Source organism: Littorina saxatilis, linkage group LG1 (genome assembly GCF_037325665.1).
Source record: "Littorina saxatilis isolate snail1 linkage group LG1, US_GU_Lsax_2.0, whole genome shotgun sequence".
In the NCBI taxonomy this organism is placed as follows: domain Eukaryota; kingdom Metazoa; phylum Mollusca; class Gastropoda; order Littorinimorpha; family Littorinidae; genus Littorina; species Littorina saxatilis.
In genome coordinates this window covers 65,375,938-65,401,719 of record NC_090245.1, presented here as the reverse complement: position 1 = coordinate 65,401,719, position 25,782 = coordinate 65,375,938, and the positions used below count along the sequence as shown (strand labels likewise).

General features: G+C 41.8%; 1 protein-coding gene across 3 annotated transcripts in view; it reads left to right on the top strand.

Moving 5' to 3' along the window:
• The first annotated feature begins 12,989 nt into the window (after positions 1–12,989).
• Positions 12,990–25,782, top strand: part of LOC138976562 (uncharacterized) — a 63,323-nt gene continuing 50,530 nt past the window's right edge. The window contains exons 1-2 of one of the 3 annotated variants that reach the window (XM_070349417.1): positions 12,990–13,094; positions 18,025–18,619. The gene's annotated coding sequence lies outside the window, so the exon portion shown is untranslated. Of the gene's footprint in view, positions 13,095–13,127; positions 14,077–18,024; positions 18,620–25,782 lie in introns of those variants that run through there. The other 2 variants (XM_070349425.1, XM_070349411.1) reach the window with 2 other exon arrangements.

Genomic DNA, 25,782 nt, shown 5'->3' with positions numbered 1-25,782 from the left:
GAATCTCGTCCTCTGTTTGTGACATTATCACCAAAAGTAAAATCTTCCCAGAAAACTTTGATAATACTATTTACACACTTCTCAGGGTGTACCTTTTCAGTTTAAACAAGAAAAAATATAACATTGCCTTTAGTTTGCCATATATTGAGCATTATTTGGACCATGTGTGCAAAATCACCCGTGTAACGTGGAAACAATAAAAGACAAAAAAACTGCATTTATAAGGCTGAAAACGACTTTTATTCAGTTATTATTGTTGAATCACAAGCCATTATAGAGTTTAATATGAAATGACTACATGCAAACAACAAAATAATGTTTTTTTCAAAGTTCCATGCATTCGTCAAAATTTCAATACAAAAATGAAAATTAATTAATGATATCCTGATCAGAACATGTTGATACATGGCATTCATTCAGTCTTATTGACATTTAACCTTCACAATAGCATATATACAAAGATTTGTTGCTCTAAGACAAAATGTTAGAAAGTTATCCCAAAAGAATGCAAAATGGTCACCGATGTAACATGGAAACATCACTTTTGTAACAAAGAAACGGTTATGCTTTTTCCCACAAACTTTACTAAATGAAGCTGATTTTGCAACCAGATTCTTCTTAGGTAAAATGCCAAACACTAAAACAGGAACAGAAAGAAAAAAAGTTGGCAAAATCAAGCAAACTTTGCCCCAAAAAAGAGAAACATTAAGGAAAAGTTCATCACCGACGTAACTCGGAAACGAACAACTAGACATGTATTATAAGATTTGACATGAAGAATGCAAATGTTCAAAAGTGGTTCATTCAATTGTTAAGACAATAAACCAAAGGCATTGGTTACATATAGAACAGTTGCCACTTGCAGTTAATTAATTTATTTTAAAGAAATGATGCCCCCTGGCATTGAAGGTGGGGTCACGAATCATGGTTGCATCAGATGTAGGGACTAAGGAAATATCATCGATCCCTGGAAAGCAATAGTAGTTCCCCTCCGGTTTCCTTCGAAGGAACGTTACCACCAGTTCATCAGGTCGAATCTCTTGCACCTGAAACATGCAAGTACCTGCGATTTCAACTAAAGATTGATGCATTATGTGTACTAGTTTCACTAACATGAATTTGTTTAATGTCTATCAAGATTTTGATGCATCCACATTCACTGGCTAAATACAAAATAAAGTAATTATTTTGTTCAGACTTACCATTCCATTGAACATACAACTTTTACAATTAAAGAAAACATTGACACTTACCGTTCCTTTAAATGGATTTCGGAAATTTAATTTTGATCATAATTTTTTATATTTTTAATTTTCAGAGCTTGTTTTTAATCCAAATATAACATATTTATATGTTTTTGGAATCAGGAAATGATGTAAAATAAGATGAACGTAAATGTGGATCGTTTTATATAAAAAAAAAAAATATTACAATTTTCAGATTTTTAATGGCCAAAGTCATTAATTAATTTTTAAGCCACCAAGCTGAAATGCAATACCGAAGTCCGGCCTTCGTCAAAGATTGCTTTACACAAATTTCAATCAATTTAATTGAAAAATGAGGGTGTGACAGTGCCGCCTCAACTTTTACAAAAAGCCGGATATGACGTCATCAAAAGTATTTGTCGAAAAAAAGAAAAAAACGTCCGGGGATATCATACCCAGGAACTCTCATGTCAAATTTCATAAAGATCGGTCAAGTAGTTTAGTCTGAATCGCTCTACACACACACACGCACAGACAAACAGACACATACACACACATACACCACGACCCTCGTTTCGATTCCCCCTCTATGTTAAAACATTTAGTCAAGTTTTGACTACGTGAAATCGAAAGAAAAACTATTATTAACAAATGTTTAGCCTAATTTTTCACTTCATAGAATATCATAGCAGCAAAAACTCACCTTTTCTTAAGAACCTTGGGTGTTGATCACTGTCGTAACAAAATCACAGACTTCGGAAACATTCTCGAAATCTTTCTTCGCTGCTGGAACCTGAACTATTTCTCTCTGTAACTGCGCATGCGTAGTCACCCGCACCTCTAAGTCACTACGCGCAAAATAGTTATAATCTTTCTTCAAAACTCTGAACATTATTTGCAAAACCGTTCACCATCGTAACGGAATTTTGAAGAAGCATGTCATATTGCGCAAATTTCAACTTAGTTTGCAGATGCAATTTTGAGAAAATAATACTTAAATAAGATTTAACTTAGCGAGTTTCTATGCCCTTTCATGTCAAGATCGTGTTGAAGATGAATATGCAAATTCTAAAGTTCAAATTTAGGACTTGTTGCTGTTGCACGCGTGTGGAAACCTATGTTACGACAGTGATGGCAAACTTTCAAGCGATTAATTTCGTTTAAAAAAACAATTCTGTGGACAAAATAACATTTCAACTGTCAAGTACACTTAAACCAAACACACATAACAAAAATAGCAGTCCTTGGACATTCTAAACGATTCTTGTAGTGAGGTACAAAACTAGTTGATGGTTCATGTCACAGATCGGACCTCCATTTTTCACGCATTTAATCATTTCTTTCGCAAAACAACCTTCATAATAATCATGCAAAATACTCAGTTTTGTTTGTACTATTTCTTTATTCATTTTACTTCTCAAAAATACCAATATCATGATTTAAAATTCAGTATGTTTCAATTGTGGGCTAATTTGATTATGGCACACACAAAAGGATCAGTTTCTGAGACGCACCCATAATTATGTCTGTGGTAGAAACTTTAACATTTGAAGACGTCACAACATTTGAAGACGTCACATAATGACGTAAGAGGGTTAGACGTCACGCGAAGGAATTACTGAAAGTCTCGGTCATTGTTATTATGAGCGGGCCGAGACTAGTTATTTCTTCGAAATCGGCCATTCAGATCTAGATCTTGTGTCTCGCTTTCTTGCACAGTGTCACCTATGCCGCTTACTGTGTGTGTGTGTGTGTGTGTGTGTGTGTGTGTGTGTGTGTGTGTGTGTGTGTGTGTGTGTGTGTGTGTGTGTGTGTGTGTGTGTGTGTGTGTGTATGTGTGACGAAGTGATTGAGTTTGTGTTACTGTTTGTCGATTTCTTACGTGAGCCTTGAAGGCTTCGCCTCTTGTTTTCATTTTTTTGATAAATGTCTTTGATGACGTCATATCCGGCTTTTCGTGAAAGTTGAGGCGGCACTGTCACGCTCTCATTTTTCAACCAAATTGGTTGAAATTTTGGTCAGGTAATTTCCGACGAAGCCCGGACTTCGGTATTGCATTTCAGCTTGGTGGCTTAAAAATTAATTAATGACTTTGGTCATTAAATTCTGAAAATTGTAAAAAAAATTTTTTTTTATAAAACGATCCAAATTTACGTTCATCTTATTCTCCATCATTTTCTGATTCCAAAAACATATAAATGTGTTATATTTGGATTAAAAACAAGCTCTGAAAATTAAAAATATAAAAATTATGATCAAAATTAAATTTTCCAAATCAATTTAAAAACACTTTCATCTTATTCCTTGTCGGTTCCTGATTTCAAAAACATATAGATATGATATGTTTGGATTTAAAACACGCTCAGAAAGTTAAAACGAAGAGAGGTACAGAAAAGCGTGCTATCCTTCTCAGCGCAACTACTATCCCGCTCTTCTTGTCAATTTCACTGCCTTTGCCATGAGCGGTTTACTGACGATGCTACGAGTATACGGTCTTGCTGCGTTGCATTGCGTTCAGTTTCATTCTGTGAGTTCGACAGCTACTTGACTAAATGTTGTATTTTCGCCTTACGCGACTTGTTTGTTTCTTCTTTTTACATTTAGTCAAGTTTTGACTAAAAAATGTTTTAACATAGAGGGGGAATCGAGACGAGGGTCGTGGTGTATATGTGTGTGTGTGTGTGTGTGTGACACAGTGTGTGTCTGTGTGTCTGTGCGTGTGGGTGTGTAGAGCGATTCAGACTAAACTACTGGACCGATCTTCATGAAATTTGACATGAGAGTTCCTGGGTATGAAATCCCCATACGTCTTTTTCATTTGTTCGATAAATGTCTTTTATGACGTCATATCCGGCTTTTTGTAAAAGTTGAGGCGGCACTGTCACACCTTCATTTTTCAATTAAATTGATTGAAATTTTGGCCAAGCAATCTTCGACAAAAGCCGGACTTCGGTATAGCATTTCAGCATGGAGGCTTAAAAATTAATTAATGACTTTGGTCATTAAAAATCTGAAAATTGTAATTAAAATTATTTTGTTATAAAACAATCCAAAATTACTTTTATTTTATTTTTCATCATGTTCTGATTCCAAAAACATATAAATATGTTATATTTGGATTAAAAACAAGCTCTGAAAATTAAATATATAAACATTATTATTAAAATTAAATTTCCGAAATCGTTTTAAAAACAATTTCAACTTATTCCTTGTCGGTTCCTGATTCCAAAAACATATAGATATGATATGTTTGGATTAAAAACACGCTCAGAAAGTTAAAACGAAGAGAGGTACAGTAATTAAAGCGTGCTATGCAGCACAGCGCAACCGCTACCGCGCTGAACAAGCTCGTCACTTTCACTCCGTTTTGCACAAGCGGCGGACTACGGTCATTGTGAAAAAATGCAGTGCGTTCAGTTTCATTCTGTGAGTTCGACTGAGCTTGACTAAATGTTGTATTTTCGCCTTACGCGACTTGTTGTTGTTGTCCTCAGTTGCATGCAGGCTGCTTCAACCCTGAGTTGTTTTGCCTTTTTACATTTAGTCAAGTTTTGGTTAAATGTTTTAACATAGATGGGGAATCGAGACGAGGGTCGTGGTGTGTGTGTGTGTGTGTGTGTGTGTGTGTGTCTGTGTGTGTGTCTGTGTGTGTGTAGAGCGATTCAGACTAAACTACTAGACCGATCTTTATGAAATTTGACATGAGAGTTCCTGGGAATGATATCCCCGGACGTTTTTTTTTCATTTTTTCAATAAATACCTTTGATGACGTCATATCCGGCTTTTTGTAAAAGTTGAGGCGGTCCAGTAGTTTGGTCTGAATCGCTCTACACACACACACACACACACACACGCACAGACAGACAGACAGACACAGACACAGACACACACACACACACACACACACACACACACACACACACACACATACACCACGACCCTCGTCTCGATTCCCCCTCTATGTTAAATCATTTAGTCAAAACTTGACTAAATGTAAAAATGCACATTAACTCAGATCTGCCCAGGCTTCTCCATGGGGTAGGACCATCCCTCAACTTGGACACATTCCAAAAATCAACATCCTGATGCTTCCGGTGCAGAGTGATAATTTAAAGATGAATTATATTAAGTTTGCATGTGACATACAGGGGCGGATTCAGGGGGGGTTTCCCAGGTTTCCGGACCCCCCCCCCCCCCATCCTAAAAAAAATGGAGAGAAAAAATATGTATCAACAAAATAAATAAATTTGAAAAGAAAGAAAAAGTGATGACTCAGATTACACCAGATTGCTCCATTTACCTTGATTTTTATCAAATTTTTCCTGGTTGCATTTGTTGGGGGTCACCCTGTACATGGCCATAACAGCCATCGGATGTAATAACACGCTAGATATGCAGATATGCATAGTGCATTATGCATAAGCCCTGCAAAAAGCATTGCCCACGGCGGCGGAGATGTTTGTGGGGCAATTAGCCACCGTTACACATACCCGCTCTTCGCACAAAGCATCCAGGATTTTTTGGATTTTTTTATGTGTCCAAGTATGTCCATATCCCATTTCTTCTTCTTCTTCTTCTTCTTCTTCTTCTTCTTCTTCTTCTTCTTCTTCTTCTTCTTCTTCTTCTTCTTCTTCTTCTTCTTCTTCTTCTTCTTCTTTGTTCATGGGTTGAACTCCCACGTTCACTCATGTTTTTGCACGAGTGGGTTTTCACGTGTATGACCGTTTTTACCCCGCCATTCAGGCAGCATACGCCGATTTAGGAAGCATACTGGGTATTTTCGTCTTTCTATAACCCACCGAACACTGACATGGATTATAGGATATATTTCGTGCGCACTTGGTCTTGTGCTTGCGTGTACACACGAAGGGGGATAAGGCACAAGCAGGTCTGTATATAAGTAGACCCGGGAGATCGGAAAAATCCCCACCCTTAACCCACCAGGCGGCCGCGGCCGGGATTTGAACTCACGACCTTCCGAATAGGAGGCCGATGTCTTATCCACTGAGCCACGGCTCCCGTCCATATCCCATTTAAAGACCTGGCCAAACCAGAGATAGTGTGTCGAATTTGTTTACATGAACAGGACTGTGCTTTTAACTAATCCTGTTTGAACCTTTCGAACATTCACTGCACATGGTGTGTTTGTGTGTGTGTGTGTGTGTGTGTGTGTGTGTGTGTGTGTGTGTGTGTGGATGCGTGCGTGCGTGCGTGTGTCTGTGTGTGTGCATGTGTGTGTTTGTGTGCGTGTGTGTGTGTGCGTGTGTCTGTGTGTCTGAGTATGTGTTAGTGGGTGTCTGCTGTACAGGTTATTTTGTTGTTGTTGTTGTTGTTGTTATTGTTGTTGTTGTTGTTGTTGTTGTTGTTAATGGTTGTAGTCGATGCGCTGGTGGTTTTTTAAACAATCATGCACACTTTTTTTGTTGTTTATTCACTCAGACAGACAGACAGACAGACAGACAGACAGACACACACACACACACACACACACACACACACACACACACACACACACGCACGCACACACACACACACACGCACCTCCCTCACAATTCCAAGTCTACCGGAATACATTCAGTCAATTATCAATTGGCTGATTGTAAAAACTTTGGGTAGGACGAAGATTAAGGTCAAAGTTCTTGAGGGCAGTCCAAAGTTATTCTACAGGTAGAGCCCTTGTGTGGTTTTTATACAGTGGACTTCAGTCTCTTTGTTCGCCACACGCCTGGTATGTTTGCTTTTGACAAAGGCACACACTGTATGAGCGTCAGTTTTCGCTTATGACTTGGCCAACACGTGCTACAGAGTTTATGCGGAGCCAATCTCCTAGCACCTGAACTGAAATGAACAAGCGACTTTCAGCTTTATTTTCTCTGGTAGCACATGTCGCATGCATTTAGAGCGCGTATCCTACATACGTGAGAGAGATACTCGTGAGATAATAATCGTTCAAATCACACGTGTGTATATCATGTAAATGAGGTCATGTGAAGCAAGTCTGGCAGGGACCTGTTTTTCCACTGCTTATGATGCCAAAGTCACCGAGACAAACATCATTATAGAAACACAAATTGCGCTCGCTAATTACCCTCGATGAATTGTTAGAACTAACACGTCACGCCACACTTTCAGAGTGACGTTTCTTTGCTTTGACGTAATAGATTGCACGAGGGTTTAGAAGAGATCGAGGTTCCAAAACAAGCGTCTTCAATTTAGCTGCCTCGACTGCAGGACATTTTCAGTAAAAATATACGTAAGTACAGTATGTAGGATAAACAGAATACTACATGGCTTGCTGTATCGTACCAGATTTACACTCGTTGCTTTTCAAATAGTGAACAGCTCGCTTTCGCTCGCAGTTCAATAATTAAAAAAACAACTCGTGTAAATCTGGTACGACACAGCAAGCCATGTAGTATTCTCTATTTATACTTTACATTGTTTCTCAGATCTTAAAATAGCGCTCCGCCTCAAGATCGATACAATGTCGATTCTAAACTTTAACGAAGAAAGCGGACTAGAGGAATAACCGATAGTGGGTAAATGTGCTGTTAGGCCAAATACAAATATATGTACGATCCTACGGGGGGAAGAGAGAGAGAGAAAGAGAGAGAGAGAGAGAGAGAGAGAGAGAGAGAGAGAGAGAGAGAGAGAGAGAGAGAGACAGAGACAGAGAGAGAGAGAGAGAGAGAGACAGAGAGAGAGACAGAGAGAAAGTAAAAGAGAACAAGTCGCGTAAGGCAAAATTACTACATTTAGTCAAGCTGTGGAACTCACAGAATGAAACTGAACGTAGTCCGCCGCTAGTGCAAAAGGCAGTGAAAGTGACGAGCCTGTTTGGCGCGGCAGCGGTTGCGCTGTGCTTCATAGCACGCTTTACTGTACCTAATAATAATAATAATAATGCAAACTTTTATAGCGCTATTCTAGAAAAATGTCTACTCTTAGCGCTTTACAATACATACATCGACAAGCATACTATACACGCACAGGCAAAGAAACCGACCAAACATAACCAACAAACTATACATGCACAGGCAAAGAAAGCGACCAAACATACAATACACGCACAGGCAAGATAACGACCAAACATAAACAAACATACTATGACCAAACATAACCAACATACTATACGCGCGCAGGCAAAGAGAACAATCAGCACATGTAATAATTACTGACAACTAATAATGCAGGCATACAATGACAGTCCAATACACAGCCTAAGCACAAGAACCACAGTAGGCTTCTATATAAAAACGTGTCAACGGTACTATTTACACACACACAAACAGTGCTGACACAAAGCGCAGAAAATATATATACACGTTATTTTAGGCGCTAGGTAGGGGGTGAGGTGGGGCGGGATGGGGTGGGTGGGGAGATGCTGGAGGGGAAATCACTTGCGCTGAAAGAGGTGTGTTTTGAGATTTGTCTTGAATGTAGTGAGAGAATCTGTGTGTCTGAGAGGCAGTGGTAATCTATTCCAGGTCACAGGGGCTTGATAGGCGAAGGACCTCTCGCCACATGTCTTTGTTTGCACTGTGGGGAGTCGGAAGAGTCGAGTGTCGGCGGCGGAGCGTGTTTTTAATCCAAACATATCATATCTATATGTTTTTGGAATCAGGAACCGACAAGGAATAAGATTAAATAGTTTTTGAATCGATTTCGGAAATTTAATTTCGATCATAATTTTTATATTTTTAATTTTCAGAGATTTTTTTAATCCAAATATAACATATGTATATGTTTTTGGAATCAGAAAATGACGAAGAATAAGATGAAATTGTTTTTGGATCGTTTAATAAAAAAATAATTTTGATTACAAGTTTCCGATTTTTAATGACCAAATTCACTCATTAGATTTTAAGCCACCAAGCTGAAATGCAATACCAAACCCCTGACTTCGTCGAAGATTGATTTGCCAAAATTTCAATCAATTTAATTGAAAAATGAGGGTGTGACAGTGCCGCCTCAACTTTTACAAAAAGCCGGATATGACGTCATCAAAGGTATTTATCGAAAAAAAGAAAAAAAGTCCGGGGATATCATACCCAGGAACTCTCATGTCAAATTTCATAAAGATCGGCCCAGTAGTTTAGTCTGAATCGCTCTACACACACACACACACAGACACACACAGACACACACAGACACACAGACACACACACACACACACACACACACACACACACACACACACCCCCACACACACACACACACACACACACACATACACCACGACCCTTGTCTCGATTCCCTCTATGTTAAAACATTTAGTCAAAACTTGACTAAATGTAAAAACAGAGGGAGAGAAAAATTATTGTTGTGAATGTATGAACCGCGCACAACTTGAGTTTCTATCACGCCTCTTCTGAGCGGCTCCCGTTCCACCAAGAGCAACAATTGTTTTCAGCCAACGATTTATTGCATTAAGAAATCAAGTTGACACCTTCCTAGAGCTTCGTGGTCCGCCAATAAAGTAGCGCACCTACTAAATACATTTATCCATTGGCCCAAATGGTCATGTAATAAACACAACACTCCGCCCACACCACTTGAAAACAATTGACCGCCGCGTCGATGAGTTCTTCGTTAGTGTTCATTGGATGGTGTGTTTTGTTTCAGGCCGAACGCCGCTCGTCTTACAGAAGGCTCATAAGATGCGTTAAAGCGGGAGCCAGTACGGCCATACCACGTTGAACTCAGCGGTTCTCTTCTAAAAGCGTGATTAACATTGTCAGTTAGTCAAGCAAACGAATGCACGCGTTCACGCATACACATACATGAATATAAGTTTGTTCTGCGAATTGTTAGCTTGTTGTTTCTCCATGATTTGTTAATATGTGCACGTGTTTGTATGAGTGTTTATCACCAGTCGACATAATTACTCAAATACTCAATTCTTTGGACGCAACAGCACTCTGGTCTCTGCACTTTCAAGCATGTATTACTTTTTTTGACGTTGTTTTGCGTAGAAGTATTTATTCGTTAAGCGGAGAATAGTTTAAAAAAAAGTTTTAACGATTCACGTAATATTGCTTAGCTAACAAAACATATCACCACGAAAAATGTACCTGGTATACCCATTTCTTAAACGAGTATAAAGGATCTTAGTTGAAAAAAAAAGAGAACAATTTTTATTAAGTAAGTCGCCTGAGCGCCAAAACTTTGTCTAAATCACGCGGGGACACGCGGGGACACGCGGGGACACGCGGGGACAGTTTAACTGCACGCGGGGACACGCGAGGACGGTGAAATAGCACGCGGGGACGTTATTTTATAACATTCTGAATTTTTTTTAAGTTATAAATAAATAGGTTACTAAACATTTTTTTTTTAAATACATATAAAGGATAGACAGAATGTTATTATATAACGTCCCCGCGTGTCCCCGCGTGTCCCCGCGTGCTGTTTAATTGTCCCCGTGTGTCCCCGCGTGTCCCCGCGTATTTTAGACACTCCATGTGTCTAAAACACGAGGGGACACGCGGGGACACGCAGGGACAGTTTAATTGCACGCAGGCACACGCGGGGACACGCGGGGACGGTGAAATAGCACATTCTGAAAAAAAGCTAATAATTGTTTTAATATTTTTTTTATAAATACATAAAGAATAGTCAGAATGTTATTGTATAACGTCCAGGCGTGCTACTTCACCGTCCCCGTGTGTCCCCGTGTGTCCCCGCGTGTTTTAGACACCTCCTGTGTCTAAAACACGCGGGGACACGCGGGCACACGCGGGGACAGTTTAACTGCACGCGGGGACTCGCGGGGACACGCGGGGACACGCGGGGACGGTGAAATAGCACGCGGGGACGTCATTTTATAACATTCTGAAAGAAAAAAAAATAAGTTAATATTTTTTTTTTTTTGAAATACATAAAGGATAGTCAGAATGTTATTATATAACGTCCCGGCGTGCTAGTTCACCGTGTGTCCCCGCGTGTCCCCGCGTGTTTTAGTCCCCGCGTGTCCCCCCGTGTTTTAGACACAGTGGGTGTCTAAAACACGCGGGGACACGCGGGGACACGCGGGGACAGTTTAACTGCACGCGGGGACACGCGGGGACACGCGTGGATGGTGAAATAGCACGCGGGGATGTTATTTTATAACATTCTGAAAAAAATAAAAAAATTAATAAATAAATAAGTTAATATATATTTTTTTTAAATACATAAAGGATAGTCAGAATGTAATTATATAACGTCCCGGCGTGCTAGTTCACCGTCCTCGTGTGTCCCCGTGTGTCCCCGCGTGTCCCCGCGTGTTTTAGACACCCCCTGTGTCTCAAACACGCGGGGACACGTCACGCGAGGACTCGCGGGAACACCTGGGGACAGTTTAACTGCACAAGGGGACACGCGGGGACGGCGAAATAGCACGCGGGGACGTTATTTTATAACATTCTGAGAAAATTTAAAAAAAAAAAATAATAAATAAATAATTTTTTTTTTTAAATACATAAAGGATAGTCAGAATGTTATTATATAACGTCCCGGCGTGCTAGTTCACCATCCCCGTGTGTCCCCGTGTGTCCCCGCGTGTCCCCGCGTGTCCTCGCGTGTCCCCGCGTGTTTTAGACACCCCCTGTGTCTAAAACACGCGGGGACACGCGGGGACAGTTTATCTGCACGCGGGGACACGCGGGGACGGTGAAATAGCACGTGGGGACGTTATTTTATAACATTCTGAAAAAAAAGAAAAACAATTTTAATAAATAAATAAGTTAATAATTTTTATTTTTATTTTATAAATACACAAAGGATAGTCAGAATGTTATTATATAACGTCCCGGCGTGCTAGTTCACCGTCCCCGTGTGTCCCCGCGTGTCCCCGCGTGTCCCCGCGTGTCCCCGCGTGTTTTAGACACCCCCTGTGTCTAAAACACGCGGGGACACGCGGGGACTCGCGGGGACTCGCGGGGACACGCGGGGACACGCGGGGACGGCGAAAGAGCACACGGGGACGTTAATTTATAACATTCTGAAAAAAATATAATAATAATTTAATAAATAAATAAGTTAATATATATATTTTTTAAATACATAAAGGAGAGTCAAAATGTTATTATATAACGTCCCGGCGTGCTAGTTCACCGACCCCGTGTGTCCCCGTGTGTCCCCGCGTGTCCCCGCTTGTCCCCGCGTGTTTTAGACACCCCCTGTGTCTAAAACACGCGGGGACACGCGGGGACAGTTTATCTGCACGCGGGGACACGCGGGGACGGTGAAATAGCACGCGGGAACGTTATTTTATAACATTCTGACCAAAAAATTTAATAAATAAATAAGTTAATAATTTTTATTTTTATTTTATAAATACATAAAGGATAGTCAGAATGTTATTATATAACGTCCCGGCGTGCTAGTTCACCGTCTCCGTGTGTCCCCGTGTGTCCCCGCGTGTCCTCGTGTGTTCCCGCGTGTCCCCGTGTGTCCACGCGTGTCACCGCGTGAACTGCACGCGGGGACACGCGGGGACACGCGGGGACGGTGAAATAGCACGCGGGGACGTTATTTTATAACATTCTAAAGAAAAAAAAAGAAAAAAAAAGTGTATATATATATATATATTTTTTTTTTAAATACATAAAGGATAGTTAGAATGTGATTATATAACGTCCCGGCGTGCTAGTTCACCGTCCTCGTGTGTCCCCGTGTGTCCCCGCGTGTCCCCGCGTGTTTTAGACACCCCCTGTCTCACTGCTCGTACACCGTTTTCCTTCGCACTCAGCCGGAACAATCTCTATTGTTGAAACACGGCTAACACAGGGTGTCCGTGCGTTCACGAAAACGGACCGGGTAGACGTTATTGCAACGAGGACTTGTACCGCGAACAGATGGAAATTTTGACCCAACACTAGCTTGGGCAAACGTTTGTTGACGAAGGTTGGTTTAAGCGTGTTTTATTCAATTTCTTATACACACGTTTCAAACAATAACAACATTAAGAACGTTAACAAGCAGATTGCTTATGGACACGTTCTTGAAATGATAATCAATACACATTCCGATAGCAAAAGGTTAACTACGTATACAAGAAGCTGAGCTCCTGTCTATTCATTGGGAAGCGACGCGAAGCGGTTATCCCGCAGTGAGATCGTTTTACCAGTGACGGCAGCACGGAAAGAAAAGAATACCGAGGAGAGGGGTACCCGTAAACAGCTTACAAGAAAACAGGTTTATCGAGGTTGTGCTTGTCATCTGTTCGTGAAGGGATGGTCATAGGACTACGCAGAATCACAGAAGAGTGGAAAGGTCTTAGAATATTTCCTGAAGCTTTCATGTGGGTGTGACAAATGTGGATGGCTAACTATTGACCACGCATCAAATCGTCGTTCTTCTTAATGGTGTTGTTTTGGAGGCGCCTGGAAAATAGTTGTATGAAGTAACTGAAAAAGGAGAAGAGAAACCAGAAAGGAAATATAACAAGCACTGTGGAAAAATGAACCTGTGGCAAAACAACACTAAACGACAACAACAGAATAAGGAAACAACTCCTTTACTATCAATTTGGAAATCGTTACTGTATCTTTGAAAAAAAGAGTGAGAGTGCTGTATCAGTGTGAAGCGTACAAACAAAAATACAGAGTGTGTACATGGCCATTCTCTTTACGATCTGTGCAATTCTAGAGAGAGAGGAGTTCTGTTGTTGACCAGTTTGACACATTTAGGACTCAGATAAGTTTGTGCCCACCTTGAAACATTTGGAAACAGACAGTTTCTTGCCGCCTGCAAAAGTGAAAGCGATGTGGACTGGGTTGCATTAAAACAGCAAACGTGTTGGTAAAGTATCTGCCGCGGTGCACACAACAATTCTTCATTTTCTGTCGCTCCGCTGCTGTTGCTTGACGCAAGTGTAAAAGTAAAGGTTGGTACAGTGGAGCCCTGTTTGGAAGACACTCTGTTTTAACACCACCTCCCTTTTAAGATCCTAGTTTTTCAGATATTCTGTTTTCAATTTACCTCTATTTTATGACTTTAATTTATCAGGTTATTGTACGTGTTAAAACAATGGGGGGGGGGGGGGGGGGGGGGGACTGTAGTGTCGTGATTCCATCATTTGCAAACCGTGGCCTGCAGCGGATTCAAAGTTTGTCGTAGACTCAACAAAGTTGGTCATAGACTCAATGAGTTTGCCATGGACTCACCAAAGTGTATCATAGACTCACCAAAGTTTGTCATAGACTCAACAAAGTTTGCCATAAACTCAATGAGTTCGCCATGGACTCACCAAAGTGTATCATAGACTCACCAAAGTTTGTCATAGACTAAACAAAGTTTGCCATAGACTCACCAAAGTTTATCATAGACTCACCAAAGTTTGTCATAGACTCAGCAAAGTTTGCTATAGACTCACCAAAGTTTGTCATAGACTCAATGGGTTTGTCATAGACTCAACAAAAGTGTGTCATAGACTCACCAACGTTTGTCGTAGACTCAATGGGTTTGTCATAGACTCAATGGGTTTGCCATTGACTCACCAACGTTTTTCATAGACTCAATTGGTTTGCCATAGACTCACCAACGTTTGTCATAGACTTAATGGGTTTGCCATAGACTCACCAACGTTTGTCATAGACTCATCAAAGTTTTTCATAGACTCAATGGGTTTGCCATAGATTCACCAACGTTTTTCATGTACTCAATGCGTTTGCCATAGACTCACCAAAGTTTGTCATAGACACACCAAAGTTTGTCGTGGACTCAATGGGTTTGCCATAGACTCACCAAAGTTTGTCAAATACTCGCCAAAGTTTGCCATAGACTTACCAAGGTTTGTCATAGACTCAACACAAGTTTGTCATAGACTCACCAACGTTTGTCGTACTCAATGGATTTGTTATAGACTCAATGGGTTTGTCATAGACTCACCTAATTTTGTCATAGAATCAATGGGTTTGTCATAGACTCACCTAATTTTGTCATAGACTCAATGGGTTTGCCAATTGGTTTGCCATAGACTCACAAACGTTTGTCATAGACTCAATGGGTTTGCCATAGACTCACCAACGTTTGTCATAGACTCACCAAAGTTTGCCATAGACTTACCAAGGTTTGTCATAGACTCAATGGGTTTGTCATAGACTCAACAAAAGTTTGTCATAGACTCACCAACGTTTGTCGTACTCAATGGATTTGTCATAGACTCAATGGGTTTGTCATAGACTCACCTAATTTTGTCATAGAATCAATGGGTTTGTCATAGACTCACCTAATTTTGTCATAGACTCAATGGGTTTGCCATAGACTCACCAACGTTTTTCATAGACTCAATTGGTTTGCCATAGACTCACCAACGTTTGTTATAGACTCATCAAAGTTTTTCATAGACTCAATGGGTTTTTTGCCATAGATTCACCAACGTTTTTCATGTACTCAATGCGCTTGCCATAGACTCACCAAAGTTTGTCATAGACTCACCAAAGTTTGTCGTGGACTCAATGGGTTTGCCATAGACTCACCAAAGTTTGTTATAGACTTGCCAAAGTTTGTCATGGACTCACGAAAGTTTGTCATAGACTCAATGCGTTTGCCATAGACTCACCAAAGTTTATCATAGACTCACGAAAGTTTGTCATAGACTCAATGGGTTTGCCATAGACTCACCAACGTTTGTCATAGACTCAATGGGTTTGCCATAGACTCACCAAAGTTTGTCATAGACTCACCAAAGTTTGTCATAGACTCAATGGGTTTGTCATAGACTCACCAAAGTTTGTCATGGACTCAATGGGTTTGCCATAGACTCACGAAAGAAGTGTGTATATATGCCTTCCTCTGCCGTACTGGGTACACGTGCCCTTGTAAGTATATGTGTTTGGTTCAGTTAGTTACAGTTAGCCCAAGACAGTAGACTGATGTATATTCTCCAGTTGTTGTGTGCACAATGAACCAGAGAATCTTCAAAGTTAGGTCGGGGTTTTCTGTACTGGCGAAGAAGTGACATTGTATCTGGATTGTTTTATTGAGGCACACAAGTGCAGTTTTATGCACACACACTATAGTGGGCTGCGCGCGACGGTTGGGTCACATGTGAACGTAAGGACCGAGTCTCCGACCTCTTTAAATTGAGTTGTCTGTTGTTCCCCTCCTCCCCTACCCTCCTCTGTCTCAACTTTCCCCTCTTCTTTAACACCCCCACCTACCCCCACCCTCCTTTCAATGTATTACCAAAAGGTCTGTTCGAAAACTGTTTTTTTCTTCGTTTTTACATTTAGTCAAGTTTTGACTAAATGTTTTAATATAGAGGGGGGAATCGAGACTTTGTGTGTGTGTGTGTGTGTGTGTGTGTGTGTGTGTGTGTGTGTGTGTGTGTGTGTGTGTGTGTGTGTGTGTGTGTGTGTGTGTAGAGCGATTCAGAGTAAACTACTGGACCGATCTTTACGAAATTTTTCATGAGAGTTCCTGGGTATGATATCCCCAGACGCTGTTTTTCTTTTTGTTGATAAATATCTTTGATGACGTCATATTCGGCATTTTGTAAAAGTTGAGGCGGCACTGTCACACCCTCATTTTGTAATCAAATTGATTGAAATTTTGGCCAAGCAATCTTCGACGAAGGCCGAACTTTGGTATTGCATTTCAGCTTGGAGGCTTAAAAATTAATTAATGACTTTGGTCATTAAAAATCTGAAAATTGTAATTAAAAGTATTTTTTGTATAAAACGTTCCAAAATTACGTTTATCGTATTCTTTATCATTTTCTGATTCCAAAAATATATAAGTATGTTATATTCGGAATAAAAAAAACAAGCTCTGAAAATCAAAAATATAAAAATTATGATTAAAATCAAATTTCCGAAATCGATTTAAAAACAATTTCATTTTTATTCCTTTTCCGTTCCTGATTCCAAAAACATATAGATATGATATGTTTGGATTAAAAACACATTCAGAGAGTTGAAAAGAATAGAGATATAGAAAAGCGTGCTATCCTCCTCAGCACAACCGCTACCGCGCTTTTCTGGATTGTTCATTAACTGCCTTTGCCACGAGCGGTGGACAGACGATGCTACGAGTGTACGGTCTTGCAGAAAAAATGCAATGCGTTCAGTTTCATTTTGTGAGTTCGACTGAGCTTGACTAAATGTTGTATTTTCGCCTTACGCGACTTGTTACACCCCCGGTATAGGGGTGTGTATAGGTTTCACTGGATGTGTTTGTTTGTTTGTGTGTTTGTTTGTTTGTGTTCGCATATAGATCTCAAGAATGAACGGACCGATCGTCACCAAACTTGGTGAACAGGTTCTATACATTCCTGAGACGGTCCTTACAAAAATTGGGACCAGTCAAACACACGGTTAGGGAGTTATTGGTGGATTAAGATTAAGAGTGACATATTAATGGTCAAAGGGAAATAACCTTCTCAGTTGGTGGCAGTGAGAATGGTTATTTCCCTTTGACCAACGGGGGTGTTTTTCCTACCTCGACGTACCCTTTCGCAATGGACCCTGTGTTTACATTCTGACTTCTGACTTCTGACCTCTGACTTCTGACTTCTGACTTCTGACTTTTGACTTTTGACTTTTGACTTTTGACTTTTGACTTTTGACTTCTGACTTCTGACTTCTGACTTCTGACTTCTGACTTCTGACTTTTGACTTTTGACTTTTGACTTTTGACTTCTGACTTCTGACTTCTGACTTCTGACTTTTGACTTTTGACTTTTGACTTTTGACTTTTGACTTTTGACTTTTGACTTCTGACTTCTGACTTCTGGTAAGGACGGGGGTGTTTTTCCTACCTCGGAGGAATTTCTTGTTTTCTTCTGTTGTTGTTTTTCTTTTAACGACAACTTTTCTTTCCATTCCCGCAGGGCTAGGTCGGAAGAGTGCCATAGATTGTGTGCAGCAAGACCGCTTCTAGAACAACGTACATGAAGTTAATGCTGATACGTGTTTGAACAAAGACAAACTGAACTACTGTTGTTGAACTCAATCTGAAGGCAAATTAGACGTCCGCATATTCTTGGGACGACTGCAAGTGTTTCTCTTCGTCATTTGCTCTGGATTTATAGCAAGGTTGAGCCCTAAGCCTGAAAAGAAATAAGAGACTAATTTCGTGAGATTGTGCGAGAATTGTCGTTAAGTATGTATTCTTGTTCTTGGCCTATACACAGACGGTGATTAATGTTCCTCGTATTCATTGGATCACAACTGCATTTTCTTCGTCGTGCTGTGAATGTATCCAATTTGGGCCGAAGAAACAAAACAACACACAGTCTGAACAGAAATAAGAGACTTAGGCTATTTCGTGAGACTGGGCGGATATTGTTGTTGGATCTGTATTCTTGTGGACTGAGGTAAAGGAGACATACAAGATGGCGCCCCAGAGACTTATCAAGAGAATGATCATGCTGATAATGTTTGTGTCTTCGTTCGGAGTACTTTTTTACGCATGGAACACACCAGGTAATGTATGATATTATTTTCTCTCAAGCATATTTAATCAATTCAAAAGTGTTAAGAACATCTTTAAGGTTGTCTGTTCACAAGACAATTATAAACAATTTTTGTTTACGTATGCTGAGGCTTGTGATGTGTCTGTTTGTGTTGTCGTTAAACAAGTCTAGTAATGTATTATATTGTTGAACTAATCGTCAGGTCATGTTTCCGTTATACTGTAGACTTTAAAGATTGCTCTTGTGGTATCGTGGTGAAAGGATTGGGTGGGTGTCCCCGCTGAGATTCTTGAAGGGTGTCACCGTGTCATGATAATTAACGTTGATTGTGTTGGTTTATTTCAAGGCTTCTGTGGCTATTGGTCATTCTCCCTGTCGATGATCATTAGTCCAGTGTTCTACCAACTGAGCTGCGCGTGCTTCAAAACCAGTTGTCTCTATCGGCGAGGGTTTGATCCCCGCGTTCGGTGAGGGATATATATCCCAGAGTCAACTTTCTGCAGACTCTCCTTGTTGTCCGAACACCCCCGCGTGCACGTATACGCCCGATAAAGAACGCAAGTTCACAGCGAATGTCTCAGGGCTTGGAAATATAAATACGCGCATGCAGGAAAAAGAACCAAACAAATGGGTAGCGCCGTACTGTATGGCAGCTCGCTTTCCCAAGTGAAAAAGATGCCCGAATTTCCACGAAGGTAACCTCACAGGACTATATACAATATTTTCCTTATCCTTACCAGAAATGTATAAGTTGAATGGTCGCTTAAAAAAACACCCAAGTCGCGTAAGGCGAAAATACAACATTTAGTCAAGCTGTCGAACTCACAGAATGAAACTGAACGCACTGCAATTTTTCAGCAAGACCGTATACTCGTAGCATCGTCAGTCCACCGCTCGTGGCAAAGGCAGTGAAATTGACAAGAAGAGCGGGGTAGTAGTTGCGCTGAGAAGGATAGCACGCTTTTCTGTACCTCTCTTCGTTTTAACTTTCTGAGCGTGTGTTTAATCGAAACATATCATATCTATATGTTTTTGGAATCAGGAACCGACAAGGAATAAGATGAAAGTGTTTTTGAATTGATTTCGAAAATTTAATTTTGATCATAATTTTTATATATTTAATTTTCAGAGCTTGTTTTTAATCCAAATATAAGATATTTATATGTTTTTGGAATCAGGAAATGATGAAGAATAAGATGAACGTAAATTTGGATCGTTTTATAAAAAAATTTAGTTTTACAATTTTCAGATTTTTAATGACCAAAGTCATTAATTAATTTTTAAGCCACCAAGCTGAAATGCAATACTGAAGTCCGGCCTTTGTCGAAGATTGCTTGGCCAAAATTTCAATCAATTTGATTGAAAAATGAGGGTGTGACAGTGCCGCCTCAACTTTTACAAAAAGCCGGATATGACGTCATCAAAGACATTTATCGAAAAAAAGAAAAACAACGTCCGGGGATATCATTTCCAGGAACTCTCATGTAAACTTTCATAAAGATCGGTCCAGTAGTTTAGTCTGAATCGCTCTACACACACACACACGCACAGACAGACACACACACACACACATATATACACCACGACCCTCGTCTCGATTCCCCCTCTATGTTAAAACATTTAGTCAAAACTTGACGAAATGTAACAAGTCGCGTAAGGCGAAATTACTACATTTAGTCAAGCTGTGGAAATCACAGAATGAAACTGAACGCACTGCATTTTTTCACAATGACCGTAGTCCGCCGCTTGTGCATGACGGAGTGAAACTGACGAGCCTGTTCAGCGCGGTAGTGGTTTCGCTGTACTGCAAAGCACGCTTTTCTGTACCTCTCTTAGTTTTAACTTTCTGAGCGTGTTTTTAATCCAAACATATCATATCTATATGTTTTTGAAATCAGGAACCGACAAGGAATAAGATGAAATTGTTTTTAAATCGATTTCGGAAATTTAATTTTGATCATAATTTTTATATTTTTAATTTTCAGAACTTGTTTTTAATCCAAATATAACATATTTATATGTTTTTGGAATCAGAAAATGATGTAGAATAAGATGAACGTAAATTTGGATCGTTTTATATAAAAAAAAATTATTACAATTTTCAGATTTTTAATGACCAAAGTCATTAATTAATTTTTAAGCCACCAAGCTGAAATGCAATACCGAAGTCCGGCCTTTGTCGAAGATTGCTTTACAAAAATGTCAATCAATTTGATTGAAAAATGAGGGTGTGACCGTGCCGCCTCAATTTTTACAAAAAGCCGGATATGACGTCATCAAAAGTATTTATCGAAAAAAAGAAAAAAACGTCCGGGGATATCATTCCCAGGAACTCTCATGTAAAATTTCATAAAGATCGGTCCAGTAGTTTGGTCTGAATCGCCCTACACACACACACACGCACAGACAGACAGACACACAGACACAGACACACACACACACACTGTTACACGACACTTGAGATTGCCACAAGTTCTCAAACGTCGTATAGTTGTGTTCTTTTATTCTACGTCGCCCGTCTTCGCAGCAGCAGAAAACAACTCGTCAAATTGAGTTCGAGGATTTATTTAGCATTCCATACATACAACTGCACATCGTAGCAGAACTCAAATAGAAGCTTTTTTTTTCATTCAAATCGCGCTGGCATATATAGTAAATACTCAATCTCGAGAATATTCCAGACCGAACATGATACAACTACATTATACGAGCCGTGCATGGACTAAACTAGCGACATTCTCTATGACGTACATCAAAAGCGCCACGCACTTAATCCGAACGAACGCCACGAACCCACGAGTAAAAACAGCGTGGTAAACAACTTGTTTTGACAGGACTAGAAAGTTCACCTGCATTCTCGTCAAAACATAAATATTGTGTTTACAAAATATAATATCGGTACTTTCCCACAAAGTACAAATAAGTCAACTACATGTAACACACAAAACTGAACCAAAGCTCAGCAACGGTAGCGTTTCCTAACATTACCCCCAACACCAGAAGAAATTTACCTAATTTCTTTCAATCATTGAAACGCTACCTGTACACATACTAAGTATACATAACAGATTAAAATCCAGGTATGCACATTAGTCTGTTGGAGAATGAACACAGTTTTACTCACATACTCGGCTGAGAAAATCCGCTCCAACATTGTCTGAACCCTTAATCGATTCCACTCGCATATCAAAGTTCTGCAAGTACATCACCCACCTCATGATACGATTATTCACAAACTTCGCAAAGTTCAGGTAGGTGAGGGGTTTGTGATCAGTCTGAAGCACGAATTTCACCCCTTGGAGGTAGAGTTCAAATTTCTTGATTCCCCACACGATGGCAAAACACTCTTTCTCCATGGTCGAGTAGTTCTTCTCGGCTCCTGACAGCTTCTTGCTGGCATAGCTGACCGGAAACGGTTTACCTCCATGCTCTTGCATCAGCATGGCGCCGATCCCTTCGTCCGATGCGTCTGTACGCAAGATGAACTCTTTGGCAGTATCAGGAAGGCGTAGCACCGGGTCTCGTGACATCAGGTCGCGTACGGTCTGGTATGCCTTCTCCCGAGCTGGTCCTTTTCGGGTCATGTCCGACAGAGGCGCCGTTATGGCGGCGAAGTTTGGAATAAACTCTCTGTAGTACCCAGCCAATCCAAGGAAGGATCGCACCTGCTTCTTGGTTTCAGGACGTGGCGCATTGAGGATCTTGGTGACGTTTTCCAACAAAAGCCCCTTTTGACCTTCCTTCAGTGAATAACCTATGAAGTCAACGTTGTCGGTTCCCAAAATGCACTTGCTGGGTCTCACGGTCAGATTAGCTTTTGTCAGGCGGGAAAACAGTTCCCTCAAAGTCTCCAGATGCTCCGCAAAGGTCTCCGTGTGGACTAGCAGATCATCCCAGTAGTACACAACATGCTTCATTCCTTTGAGCATTTTTCGCATTCCCCTCTTCAGGGTAGCACCACTGTTCACCATGCCAAAAGGCATCCGCAGGCACTCATACGTTCCGTCTGGAGTTGCAAAGGCGGTCTTTGGTATGTCCTATTCGCGCACAGGAATTTGCCAATATCCCTTGCTGAGATCGATCTTTGAGAAGATCTTACTGCCGGTTAACTGTCGGAATAGATCAGTTGCCGTCGGCATTGGTTCAGGGTCAAACACGGTGATCTTATTGACTTTCCTGAAGTCAATGCATACCCTGTTTGTGCCGTCTTTCTTCTTGACAACAACAACGGGTGATGAGTAAGGGGATGATGACTCACGGATAACCCCCATCTTCAACATGTTGTCGATGTCCTTCTTCAAGGATTCCCGAGCCTGAAACGGAATAGGGTATGGTTTTGAGCGAACAGGAACGTCAGATGTGAGGTGGACTTCATGTTCGACCAAGGACGTAGAGCCTGGAACATCACAGAACCTATGGGTGAAGTCGCCCATAAAATCATGCAGCTCCTTCTGCTGATCTTCTGTCAGGTCAGGTCCTAGCTTGACGTCATCCACTCCCTCTTTCTTGTGGAGGTCTCCCAACTCCAGTAGTTCCTCACCGTCGAACTCGTCTAGTTCGGCTGGTTCTTCCACCATTGCTGCGACCTGTACTGCTTCCGGAGGTCTCTCCACATACAGTTTCAGGAGGTTAGCGTGGTAGATCTTGGACTTCTTGCCGACATTCACCTTGTAGTCGTTGATCCCTACCACGGCCTCAACCTCGTATGGGCCTTTCCACTGCATCAGTAGTTTGTTGTGATCAGTGGGAAGCAGTATCAGCACTTTGTTACCTGGTGTAAACTTCCTGTTTACGGCTTTGCGGTCGTAGTAGTGCTTTCCACTATCCTGAGACTTTCTCAAGTTTTCTCTCGCAATCTCGAGAGTCTCCTCCAGTTTCTCTCGCAACTCGAACACGTACTGGTAACTGTTCTTCACTTCAGGTGTGTCCACATCTTTCGTCCACAATTCCTTTAGTATCTGCATCGGGCCTCTCACGGTCCGCCCGTACATCAGCTCGAACGGGGAGAATCCAGTGGACTCTTGTGGCACCTCCCTGTATGCAAACAGCAAGGCATTGATGTAGCGATGCCACTGCCTTGGCTGCTCACTGCATAGTTTCTTCAGCGTGGACTTCAGCGTCGCATTGAATTTTTCGACCAGCCCATTGCACATCGGGTGATAAGCTGTCGTAGTCAAGTGACGAATGCTCAGCAGCCTGTTGACCTCTTCCATGCATCCAGAGACAAACTGTGTCCCCAGGTCTGTGAGGATCTCTTCAGGAACCCCAATTCTGCTGAAAATGCCCACAAGTGCCTCGGCAACAGTCTCGGTGTCAATTTTCTTCAGAGGCACGGCTTCTGGGTACCTGGTTGCATAGTCTACCAGGGTCAGTACCCAACGATGACCCTCTTCACTTGGCGGTTTGATCTCGCCGATGAGGTCAATGGCCACCCTCTTGAAAGGTCGGTCGATCAAAGGCATCTTCTGCAACGGCACTTTCGGGACCCTTCCTCGAGGTATGGTTTTCTGGCAAATATCGCACGATCGGCAGAATCGAGTCACATCTGCATGCAGTCCTGGCCAGTAAAACGCAGCTTGGATTCTGTCCGATGTCTTCTTGACACCCAGGTGACCTCCCATAATAGAGTCGTGGGCCACCTCCATCACCTGGAGCCTAAGTGGTTGAGGCACCAGAACTTGACGTAATGGCTTCCCACCGTTGACTCTCGCGTGCTGGAACACTCTGTACAGGATCTTGGCCTTCACCTCAAAGTGCACCGTGCCTTCGCCCTTAGTCATCTCCTTGACAGGACGACTCCTGTACTTTGTCAAGGTCAAATCAGCTTCCTGTAGCTGAATCAGCCGATCCCTGTCCACGACAGCAGTTGCAGAACTGTTGGTGACCCTGAGTGGCGTAGTTGTTTTGTCCTTCTTCGCCTGGGCTCTGGTCGTCACAGCGCTTACAACCTGCGGCTGGTCGCGGCAATGCACAGTGGCCCTGTCATCTCGTAACAGTTCGCTGATATCTTCACTCTCGAATGGCAGTGGGTCTTCCTCCTCAGCAGCAGGCTGAGCTGAGCCCATTCTCCATTCGAAATCAGGGTCATCAGGACGTCTCGCACCCCCAATATTCCCAATTAGTAGATCGTACAAGGGCTTCTTCAGGCAGACGGCCTCAACTTCTCCGGTGAAGTATGGAGTATCGATCTGGATTTTTACCACAGGTGCTTTCACGCATTTGCTGTCAGCCATGAGCGTCCACTTGAAGTCACCAGTGAACTTCTCTGTTGGCACCAAATCCTCTTTGACGATGACCCCATTGCAGCCCGAATCTCTGAGAACAGTCACTTCCTGCTTCTCAACAAATCCCTTCGACACGGGCATGTTCGACACTGACACAGCTGCGCTGGCGACGACAGAGATTGACTTGCCATTGGCGAGTAGAAGCTGGCCATCAGATATACATTCTTCCAGGTCCGATGGTGTAGCCACTTGCTCGGCAGCCCTTGGAAGTATGACGCTGCTCGCACATACTTGTTGGTTCGAGCCACTCGTTTGCCTCTTGTTGTCGAAATATCTCCGTCAATGTTCTTGCGCTTTGTCATTGACATGTCCGTTATTTTTCTTTTGGGGACAGTTGGCGACTCGGTGGCCCTTGGCATTGCAAAGGAAACACGTTATGTTCTGCCCTTCATTGGATGATGGTGCGGACTCAGTTTGTCCCTTGGCAGGTTGGTTTGCCTGGTTTCCGCTCTTCTGGAAAGGTTTCGTTGACTTTGACGTCCCCAGGGTCCTTCCATGAGCAATGAGATAACGCTCAGCAGCATCAGTAATGTCCTTCAAACCCCGCAGTTTTTGCTCTTCCAAGCGGGTCGCCAGGTCCTTCGGGCAGGCATTAAGGAACTGCTCCTTCACGATCAAGTCCCGCAGACTCTCGTATGACGGTAGCCCCTTTCAGTGAAGTTGTAGCAACGCAACAGAGCTTCCTTCAGTACATCATAGTCTCTGGCGTCATCATTTGAGAGTCTAGTGTAGACCTCAAGTGCTGCCCCAGTCAAATGTGCGCTGAGTTGAATCGCCCAGTCGTCGCGCTGCCATCTAGCACTCTCAGCGAACCTCTCGAATCTTGCAAGGTAGCAGTCGATCTGGTCCTTCCCGTCAGCGAATGCTGGAAGTTTCGGTGCCCTGTGTA